This window comes from Octopus bimaculoides, chromosome 19 (assembly GCF_001194135.2).
Source record: "Octopus bimaculoides isolate UCB-OBI-ISO-001 chromosome 19, ASM119413v2, whole genome shotgun sequence".
NCBI classification, from domain to species: Eukaryota; Metazoa; Mollusca; class Cephalopoda; order Octopoda; family Octopodidae; genus Octopus; species Octopus bimaculoides.
The window spans coordinates 25,945,812-25,957,990 of NC_068999.1; the positions used below are offsets into that span (position 1 = coordinate 25,945,812).

Genomic DNA, 12,179 nt, shown 5'->3' on the forward strand with positions numbered 1-12,179 from the left:
ACTAACAGCACTATCCGAGCGTGATCATTGCCAGAGCAGCTGTCTGGCTTCCGTGCTAGTGGCATGTAAATAGCACCATTTGAGCATGATCGTTACCAGCGTCGCCTGACTGGCACGTTAGAAAATCATTCAAGCAAGGTCGTTGCCAGTGCCGCTGGACTGGCTCCTGTGCAGGGGGCATGTAAAAAACACCGTTTCAAGCATGGCCGTTGCCAGTACCACATGACTGGCCCTTGTGCCGGTGGCACGTAAAAGCACCCAGTACACTCTCGGAGTGGTTGGTGTTAGGAAGGGCATCCAGCTGTAGAAACTCTGCCAGATGAGATTGGAGCCTGGTGCAGCCATCCAGTTCACCAGTCCAGTCAAATCATCCAACCCATGCTAGCATGGAAAGCGGATGTTAATCAATGATGATGATGATGCTCATCCCTTTATTATTCCTACTGTATTTGTGTAACATCGTTCATTTTTTTCCGTCCTTGTTTTTGTATACATTCACTGCTTTCTTCCAAGAAATCTAATGCTCTTAGCTTAGTTTTTCCGAAATTGCAAAGATAATCTGGATCTAGACTGAAGAGAGAAAACTCCGAATGACATATCCGTGTTTTCTTTGTGTCGGTCTATCTGTATGTTTTTCGTTCTTGTCCCATTCTGTATTATTTATATATATATATATATATATATAGCGGCGTACATACACTTTGTCTCTTGTATGTAAGTAAACATTTTTCTAAACCTTGTATGACTCTATTTCTGTCTATCAGCCCCTTCACCCTTATTCATTCATTCCACTGTTCGTTCTTTCATTCCCCCTCACTCACATTTCCTTGCCTTCTCTTCTCCCTCCACTTTTCACTTCACTGTGTCCCTGTCATTTTTTCTCGACCCTCCCTAATTCTTTTGTCCCTCTGCCTCTACCTCTCTCTCTCTTCTCTTCCCATGTGACCGGTGTTCGGCCAAGCCTTACCTTTCTTATTTTGGGCGGCCGTTGTGCGTGCAACATCGTAATTTCTCCCTGTCCCTGAGAAATCTTGTATCCCGGCTGTAAGGCCTTATTTCCATATACGCCAGCTTAATTTTATTCGTCCTTAGTTGAAAGACATCTGTTGTTATGTCCCGTTATTATTCCTACTGAATTTGTACTACTGTAATTGTGTAACATTGTTCGTTTTTTACCGTCCTTGTTTTTGTATACATTCACTGCTTTCTTCCAAGGAATCTAATGCTCTTAGCTTAGTTTTTCCTTGGGGCTGGTCAGATTGGAGCAATATTGAGAATAACCAGGCGAAATTGCAAAGATAATCTGGATCTCGACTGAAGAGAGAAAACTCCGAATGACATGTCCGTGTTTTCTTTGTATCGTCTATCTGTATGTTTTGTCCCTTTCTTGTATCACCTGTCTGGATGTTTTGCGTTCTTGTCCCATTCTGTATTATTTATATATATGTGTGTGTGTGTGTGTGTGTGTGTGTGTAGATATATATATGTAAATATATATATATATATATATATATATATATGCATATCTCGGTCACCAGTCATTGCCTCAGTGAGGCTCAAAGTTTGAAGATCATGCTTCACCATCCTACTTCTTCTTGGGTCTACCTCTACCACAGGTTCCCTCCACAGCTAGAGATCAGCACTTCTTTGCACAGCTGACCTTGTCCATATGCATCATATGACCATACCAGCACAGTCGTCTCTCTTTCACACCACATCTGATTCCTCTTATGCCTAACTTTTCTCTCAAGATGCTTACACTCTGTCGAACATGCACACTGACATTGAACATCCAGCAAAGCATACTGGCTTCATTTCTCTCAAGCCTATGCATGTCCTTGGCTGTCATAGCCCATGTTTCACTGCCATGCAGCATAGCTGTTCTCACACAGGCATCAAACAATCTGCCTTTCACTCTGAGAGACAGGCCCTTTGTTGCCAGCAGGGGTAGGATCTCCCTGAACATTGCCCATCCTAATCTTATTTTCACAGCATCCACCTCCACTACTAACTTGGTCACCTAGATAACGGAAGCTATCTACTACCTCTAGCTTGCCCCCCACCTGGCAGTTGAAGGAGTCTATTCTCTGCCCATTTTCAGTGTTTATTGTACCTGTGCATCTTCCACATACAAAAGTTAGTTTCCCTGTTAACCTTCCTCTAATATTGCTGCACCTTTTATGTGTCCTAAGCTTACACTGGGTGCATCTTATGGAGTTTCTACCTACATCTTTTCTACAGATTGAGCTGGGTTGTAAATATAATATAAGAAAATAAGACAAGCAACCAACAACACTGCCATCCACAAAGGTAATATAAAATAAATAAAGTAAGAACGTATTCAAATTAGTCTTATTTCTTGGTTACTTCTATTACTTTTCTTAGTTTGTTGAGTTGGAGTTAATGATTTATGAGTAATGATTATGATGACAGATAAGTAAGATCTAGTTAATAACTGAAGCCTGCTTGTGATTATATTCCATCAGCAAATCAGATAGATATATTTTTCTAGATAAAAGGATTCAATTGATTAAATTACTCCCAGGTGAACATATTTAATGACATTTTTCCTGTAAATGGTGTTCCATTTTCTAAGCAAATACTTGAAAGTGGTTAACTGCCAATTAGTGCATAATTAAGATATAATGAAAGTTGATTGGGAGCTGTGCATTGTTTTGAGTTACTGCTACTAATGGTGATTATTTACCAATAGCTGTAAATCACTGAATTTATTTATTTACTATCATAAATCTGTTCTGAGTTTAAATCCTGCCTAGGCTAATTTTATTTTTCATCTGAGGGTTAACAAAATAAGTAATGTGCTCAATTAAATTCCTTTTTATCCTTTACATGTTTTAGTAATTGAACTCACGGTCATGCTGGGGCATTACTATCAAGGGTTTTAGTAGAACAAATCGATCCCAGTGCTTAGTTTTTGAAGTTTAGTATTGGCTTCTATTCACAAACTGCTAAGTCAGTGGTAAACAAACCAAAACCAGCTGTCAAATAGTGGGGTTGGTGGAGACACATATACACACAAACATATACAATATGCTTCTGCCTACCAAATCCATTCACAAGAGATTTGGTCAACCCAGGACTATAATAGAAAACTCTTGCCCAAGGTGCCAAACAGTGGGACTGTGCTCTTACTAATTTGTAAATTAGCAATTCAAGAAACCATTATTGACTATTTCTGCTCATGGAATGCAGCTGTAAAGCATTGGTGACTTCCTAACAAAACAAAACATTTGGACCTGATTTCTGTTTCTAACTATAAGTACCTGACATGTATTACAGGATCAATATTGATGGCAGCAAGCTGGCAGAATTGTTAACATGCTGGGCAAAATGCTTTGCAGTATTTCATCTGTCTTTACATTCTGAATTCAAATTCTGTTGAGATCAACTTTGCATTTCATCCTCTCAAGGTTGATAAGAGAAATACCAACTGAGCACTGAGGGTTGATGTAATCGACTTAGCCCCTCACCCAAAATTGATGACCATGTGCCAAAATTTGAAACCAGTATTGATGGCAGCAATAATATGACAATAATGTCATTGTCATTTGTCTTTATCATCACAAAAATTGTCGGCATAGTCATCACAGTAATCAGCAAATCATCGTTTGTCTCATTCTTCAAAGGAAACTCTTCCTTCTGTGTAAAATGTGTTTGAAAATATAAGCTATTTCAGCATTTATAAGTGCTGTTGACCCCACCCTTGGGTGTTTTATCAATAAAGCTTAGATCAATGAGATTATAATCTTAGGAGAGAAACATTTGTGATGTAAGCCAAATTCGTGTTCTTTTCTCTGAAGATAGGATAAACAGATTACAGATAATGGAGATTAGATTAGAAATTAAATAAAGTATAGATCTCAATTAGGAGTTAGCATCTATGAATTTAATTATTATAAACTTCATTTTACAAACTATGTCCTTTTTCTTTCATTTTGTCTTTTTAGAAAGATCAGTAGAGAGAGAAAGAGTAAAAGAAATGGATAAAAGATAGAATGAGTTAAGAAAGGAAGAATAAAGGAAAGAGGGGGGAAAGGAAAAGTAAGGGGAGGATGAAAGAGAAAAGATGTAAAGTGAAGGAAAGTGAAGAATTAAAGAGGAAAGAGAGTTAAGAGAGACAAACTATAGGGAAAAGTAAAAGGAAAACTAAGAAATGGGGGACCTGTAAAGAAAAAGGAAGTAGAGAAGGAATAATGAAAGAAGTAAAGGAGAAATAATATTGTGATAATGAGTAAAGGAAGATATAGATAGAGGAGGATTATACACAGAGAGAGAGAGAGTGTGTAAAAGAGAAGAAACAGAAAGGGAGATAGAGTAAAATAATACATTGGTTTCTTTTGAGGAGACAGGAGAATGTCATGTTTAGTTTAGATGAAAAGCTTCAGTTATGTTCCATTAATGTTCCACTTGAACTATTGCAAGTCAACATCTGCAGAAAAGACATGAGCAGAGAGGGAGTTTCAGAGGGAGGACATTTTTGGAAGGATTGGACATAAGGATCAATGTGGGTCCAGTGGGGATTGAACATAATAAGAGTGACAAGAGGAGGAGAGATGAGTTGGCTGGGAATTCTCGAGTGAAGATGGCAAAAGCCAAGTCAGTTCTGCTCGTTCTGAAGAATAGAGACCATTATAGTACAGTAGAAAAGGCAGAGAGAGGAGTTAACAGGTCTTTGGGCCAGAAGTTGGAGTGTCTGTGAGCAACTTCATGCTCTCAGTTAGATTGCTATTTTCAGGATGTTGTCTAGGGTGTCTGTATCTGTGCAAAAGCAGCACCATCCCAGATGTAAGAGCAATACTCCATAGTGCTGGTACAGGTTTGATGGGAATTTTTGAGGTCAACCTTTTAGTTGCCTCTTACAACATGCATGGATACAGTATACTTAGTTGAATGATAGGTATACTGATATACACATGAACAAAAATATACATGAAATGTATCAGACATACTAAAAAAAAATCAATGGAAACTACTATGAAGGGATGCTGGAAAGTTCCTGGTTTTGGGTAAAAGAAAATACAGGAGGATCAATTAATTATGATTTCATTTGCAGTGGTCCTTCAGATTTTCTAAGCCCTTTAAAAGAACTTGGAAGGTTGGGCCTCCAACCAGGTCTTTCGCAATATCCTTAAAGCCAGGAACTTTTCATAAACAGTGAATAGGTGTATAAGTTGATTAATTTTAAGGTGAAAAGAAAGAAACAGAATTCAACATTTCAGACATTGGGAGGTAATATTTATCCCCACTTAAACATATATGATCTATTAGAACAAACTATACTGTGGTAGTTACCATGAGAGAAACTCTCATATTGGCTTTTTGATGCAAAATGCACTCTTGTTTATATTGCTAGTGAGGAGATAAAAATTTCTGCTAGAACATCTATATTTAAGTGGAGATAAATATTACCTCTTGGTAGTAATACTACTGCTGTCACTAATATATATTTCAGACTGGTTCTTTGTCAAGTACACACAGAGAAGAAAGGTCTATCAAAGCAGTGTTTACAATGATAGTGATATGGGGGAGATTAATAATAATTAATATGGGGGAGACTTGAGAAGAATGATGTTTTACAACCAAAAGTGTGTTTTTTAGCTAAAAGAGATAAAGTGTGAGAATGCTTTATGAATAAATTTTGAAAGTATGTTATGTAAATGAAAGGGAGACTATTTGAGCATGTTGTATGAGTAGGTGTATATGTGTGTTGTGCTACGTGTGTGGTGTGCAAAAAGCATAATAGTATACGTGTGTGATAGGTAGTGTGTGTGGGGGGACAGAAGGAACTGTGAGGTACACAGGAGGGCATTTATCAGTGTGGGGGGAATCTCAGAAGAAGATAATGTTAATAAAGGAAAACAGGGTGATCATTAATTCCAGGTGGATGAGCTCTGTTGACTGAAGATTAGCTTTTGTTCATGGTGCAAACAAGAGGCAGGAGATCCATAGTATAAAACAACACTACAATCAGAGAGGTGCATGTAAATGTGGTCATGAGAATTGAGTTGGTGAGTTACAGATATTTATATCTGTTACTTACTAAAAGATCTACCAATCTCTGACTTGTTTCTTTAATATACAGCAAGCCATATAAAGCTGGCATTTCATGCAGTAATGTTTTTGAGGGTACAGGTGAAACGGTTGCAGGTTTAAAATGGGGTTTATATCCTATTAGTGTGATGACGATAAAAGAGCTATGGACTAGAATGTCATGGAGCTTTGTTACATCTAACAGTGGGGAGAGGATCTTCAAGGAAGATGTGGGAAATAGCAGCATCAGATTGAAGGAGACAGCTTTGACCTAGGATATATGGTGGACAAGGGCTAAGAGAAGACCAGTGCATCACATGACAGTAGAGGTGTGGACAACAATACTGACCCATCTGTAAGTAGCTGGTTGGGTTTACCCATATTATGTGGAGTAAACCATTTGATGTGATAAGGTATTGAAGTTGGAGCCAAGGCTACAGTAGTGGCAAAAGCAAAGGAATTGTGAGTAAAGGATAAAAGTGAGATAGGTATGACCTTGTTTCAGGTCTTGCTGGGTCTACATCTACCACAGGTTCCCTCCACAGCTAGAGATCAGCACTTCTTTGCACAGCTGACCTTGTCCATATGCATCATATGACCATACCAGCGCAGTCGTCTCTCTTGCACACCACATCTGATTCCTCTTATGCCTAACATTTCTCTCAAGATGTTTACACTCTGTCAAACATGCACGCTGACATTGCGCATCCAGCAAAGCATACTGGCTTCATTTCTCTCAAGCCTATGCATGTCCTTGGCTGTCATAGCCCATGTTTCACTGCCATGCAGCATAGCTGTTCTCACACAGGCATCAAACAATCTGTCTTTCACTCTGAGAGAGCGGACCTTTGTTGCCAGCAGGGGTAGGATCTCTCTGAACTTTGTCCATCCTAATCTTATTTTCACAGCATCCACCTCCGCTACTAACTTGGTCACCTAGATAACAGAAGCTATCTACTACTTCTAGCTTGATCCCCCTGGCAGTTGATCGAGTCTATTTTCTGCCCATTTTCAGCATTTAATGTACCTATGCATCTTCCACATACAAAAGCTAGTTTTCCTGTTAACCTTCCTCTGATATTGCTGCACCTATTATGTGTCCAAAGCTACACTGGGTGCATCTTATGGAGTTTCTACCTACACCTTTTCTACAGATTGAGCAGGGCCATCTACCTGAAAGGATTTGTTATTTGTCTGCCTTCTTATTTACTAAGACTTTGGTTTTTGCTAGGTTAAATCTAAGGCCTTTTGATTTTAGACCTTGCTTCTATACCTGGAACTTCTCTAGTTCAGGTAGTGATTCAGCTATAAGAACAAAGTCATCAGCATAGAGAAGCTTCCAGGGATACACTGTCTTAAATTCCTCTGTTATTGCTTATGATGAACAAGACAGGGCTGAGCACAGATCCTTGTACCCTGAATTCTTCGTTGTACTCATTACTATCCCTCACCTTACTGGTAGCAGCCCAGTACATAGCTTGTACAGCTCTCACCAACCACTCATCTATCCCTACTTTCTACATTGACCACCAGATAAGGGATCAGGGGACCCTGTCAAAGGCTTTCTCCAAGTCAACAAAGGCCAAGTACAGAGGTTTATCTTTGGCTAGGTATTTCTCCTGCAGCTACCACACCAGAAATATAACATCAGTGGTGCTTTTCCCTAGCACAAACCCAAACTGCATCTCATTTAAGCTAACTTTCTCTCTTATTAGTTGGGTTATGACTCTCTCCATAACTTTCATCACCTGATTCAGCAATTTGATACCTCTGTAATTATTTCTATCTAAGGTATCACCTTTACCTTTGAAGCAGATTTACAATACAGGTGACTAGACTATAACCCATACTGCCAGATATTTGAAGCATCTCAGCAGAGATTGCTGATGGGCTGGGGGCCCTTTCCTGTTTTCATATCCTTAATTGCTTTATCTACCATGGAACTGTCGATTCAGGTAGCCAGCCCCTCAATTGTGTCAACATTTGGCAGACTCTCTTCCTCCCACTCATTCTCCACATTCAGCAGTCTCTCATAATGGCATTAACAAGCCTCTTTCTTTGCAGAATCATTACATGCAAGTACACCATCATCCATGCGAACACATTTCTCTCCTGTGACATCACAATTTTCTCTCACACACTGTCTTGCAATCCAAAACACTTCGGTTCTTTGGTCCTCCTATCGCTGAACACAGGCAAACTTATTTCCTGCTTCTCCCTTGGCTAGATATACATGTCTCCTTGTATCCCTTCTGGCAATCTAATACAGTACCTTGCTACCCCCATTCTTCCAGGCCAGTTTCTTAGCTCTAATGGTCCCATCTACCACATCGTTCCACCACCATGTTACTCTAGGGCGAGATGGGACTTTACACCAGCCACAGATTTGGTCTGTGGCACTCAGCAAGCTGTCCCTCAGGAATTCCCAGTTGCCCTCTGTTACAATTCTGTAGCTCCTCCTCCTTTGCATCGAATTTCTTAGTTAGGATGTCCCTAAATCTCTGACCATATGAAGTGGGGGAGGGTCCTCTCTTCTAAAGCTAAGTACTCCCTCTACAAGAACCTGCTCACACTTCTTCTTTCATACTTTAACCCTTAGCATCAGAAAATGCATTCTGTCATAGAGACCTTGCCAAAATAGACACTGGAGCATGATGGACTGTCAAACCATCCAACCCATGGAACGTGGACATTAAATAATGAAGTTGATTGTAAATATAAGACAACTCTGGAATATTAGAGAAAATTCAACAGAATTATAGTACCAGTACCACCCACAACTATCTTTGTAGCATCTCCACAAAAATAAAGATGTTCTGTAATAGGATTTCTTATAGTTCTTTCTCACAGTTCTTACACCTCAAATGTTCTGTAATATGAGAAATTTTGTTAGCACTCAAATATTAAGGAAAACCATTTGTCCATGTTAATTAGATTTCAACAATGAGTAATTTGTGAAGATACTGCTTTATGAAAACTGAAAAAAAACATCAACAAATTTAGCTTATTACATCTGTATTGTCTAGTAATCTCATTATTTTGTCACATAGATTGAATAAACCAGAATATAAATAATAGATTTGATTGGGATACGGTCAAGTACATTAACAGTGCTAGCTTGTAGATGCTGGATAAAAGACTTAGTGTGTTCATAATAACAATAATGTTGATGTATAATAACCATCGTGTATATACTTAATATGACTGTCTTAAAATATCATAACTGTAAAGTAAAATTGTTACAAATTAATCTATTCTTTATGCTGATTATTTTCCTCCTTTAAAGTGTTAAATTTACTATTACAACTAAAATGTGGACTAATTTTTCATGATCACTTTCATATGAGTAAATAACAAGTTATGCTACCCCTATAATTGGGTATCCCTTGATAGTTCTGCATGCTAAAGAGCATAATAAGGGATGGAACAAGGAGCATTTTTATTTGTGGCTTTTCTGTTGTTAATTATGGTCATGCTGACTTTAAATTTAGAAGCTAAAACATATGTTTCCTTTAAAGACTGTAAGAAGTAACACTGAAAAAGGTTTGGATGCCACATTGAGTAGATGTAACAACATCATGGCCTTGAAACACATTTAGCTGACTTTATATCCAAAAACAAACAAGCATAATAAAGAGAGTAATTTCTTCCTTTTAACAAAAGTAGGAAACCAGGTCAGCACAGAATTTTTACTTGCAATTCTAAACATTATTTTATTTTTGAAAGCTTCAAATAAAATGTTACTTAAGTATCTTCAAAACACATCTAGACTTTGAAAATATCCTTCTGAGATAAACACTGCCAGTAATTATGAGAGTGGGGGGGGGCAGTCTTAAATAACATATTGAAAGTTTATTGACTTTAATGTTATTTATCTGATTTCATTTGAATTGTTAATGCATTTCAACTCTAAACAAAGAATTTTTTTTTATTCATCCATCTTTGGATACAAATTTGCCAGAGTTTATTGATGCAGCAAATATATTCCAAAGATAATAAGGCTGAACTGCTTCCTGCTATCCCAAGAAAAAATGTTGAGTTATGTGGAATTTTAGGAGTATTAGCTACTTAATACTTATGTTGGTATATTGAAAACATTTTTGGGAAATAAGAGAAGCAACTAAATACTAAGCTGAGTATCTAGGAATATATATAAATTGTGTGTGTTGCTCAATTTTGCCTCTTAAACTTAAACTGCTGAATGAAAGTAGCTGAAGGCTGGTTATTAGAATATAATTACATGTGTAATTAAACTAAAATTCATTGAAATAATGTTAGAAGGTAACATATGTTACAATAATTACTAGAACACCAATATAGCAGAGGTTATGAATAAATAAATAGAAGTCATAACTAGATGTATTTTACCTTCTTATGAAATAAGGTCCCCGAAGGCCATAACAAGAGTTCAAAACCAGCTGTTCATGAGAACTGTTGTATATCAATGGCATAACTTTCAAACATTCAGCTATAGATCTAGAATTTGGTCAACCTAGCAAAACCAAAGGTTTAGTTAGCAAAAAATGAAATAGGGTGCTAATACCATCTGAGATCTGAGAAGTGGTTATACTTGATATGCAGAAATGAAGTTGGTAGAATTCTATGCTGTGTGCATAAAAGGTGCATTGGGGGTTTCAGACAGACTGACAGAAAAGTGCATTTCATAATAGAAATCTTTCAAATATCCAGAGGATCCCTTCTAGTTAATAGATTCTATCCTCTTCTTAAACAGAAATGAGGACGGTTGGGGCAAAATCTTAGTAGCAAGAGTAAGGACTAAGATTTTGTAGGTCAAGAAAATGCTTAAGTGGATCAATCACAAACTAATGTAGGTGATAATGAAAATAACAAAATAGTGGCCATTCACTGCTTGATTCCAAAGTATCCTTTTACAAACTTTATCTACAACAGAGATCTATTTATGGAAGAAACTAGCAGAGATCCCCAGCATTGCCCATGTAACATGCAATTGAAGAATAAGACTTTTCTGTTATATTTTCTCTAATGAACTGGAATACCTATGATTCAAATTTCATCAAAATTGCAGATGAGGGTTCTTTCCCTCTTTACATACCCTAAAAAAATTCAAATCATGACACATGTATCCCATACTACAGATTTCAAAATTCCAGTCTTATGGAACTTGTTAAAAGGATTTTGCTCCTGAAAAATGGAGGTCATGGAGCTCTAAAATATGGGAGTTAAGGCCCCTATTGGGGGTGGGTGTATTAATGTCAACCAGAGAAATTGAATTGTTGAGAATCTTTTTGACTTGGGTGTTATATCTATTGTTTGAATTTCTTTGAAATAGGAAATATATGTATGTTCTCTGGGTTTGTAAAAGAGAGCAATGCTACTGGAAACCAAAAGACGAATGATCACAATAAGCAATCAGCTACCCTACCCTAGTCATTACTACTCCCCAATGTAGAATTCCTCACCATACAGGTGACAGGCACAGCCGTAAGATGCATTACGGATCTATAGCAATTGGAAGGGCGTGACCCAACTGAAATAAACATTAACAACTGTGTGACGTGAGGGCTAAGGGGAAATGAAAGTGTCACCTCTGGAGTTTGCAACTGACCGATAGGTAACTGGACAGAATAAATTTACAATCTATAAATGTCTTTGAATAACCGGCCACTCATCTGGGAAGGCCTTGAAATCAATGTTACCACCTGGGGACTATGTGTGACCCAGTGATAATAAAAAGACTGAAAGGAAATCTGCAAGGAAATAACTTTACTCAACACTTTGCAACTGAATCAGTGGAGGCAAGGATGCCTCTCATTTATTTGACAATTTATGCACCACATTTCAGAAATCACAATGTAAGTATATCTTAAAGCAAACTCTTACACTGTTGTACCTTTGAATTACAAATATCGCTCATCTTTTGTGCTCGGGTGACCCTACAGCTTCGAAGAGTACAACTGTATTTGTCTTTGCTTAGATAAAATGACTAAATTGTGGGTGTTAAGTCCCCATGAAGTAACTTCTAAGAAGATGAGATTTTAGAAATATTACTTCATTTGTGTCTAATATCTATGGTTAAAATTTCATCAACAGCAAAAATATATGAATTTTCATGGGGGTTATGGCCCTTGTGCATAGAATATAATTAC

The 12,179-nt window shown here is 37.6% G+C and overlaps 1 protein-coding gene across 5 annotated transcripts in view; it reads right to left on the bottom strand.

Moving 5' to 3' along the window:
* The window catches only part of LOC106883271 (allograft inflammatory factor 1), a 125,419-nt gene that overhangs the window by 70,394 nt on the left and 42,846 nt on the right, over nt 1-12,179 (bottom strand). The window lies entirely within an intron of this gene.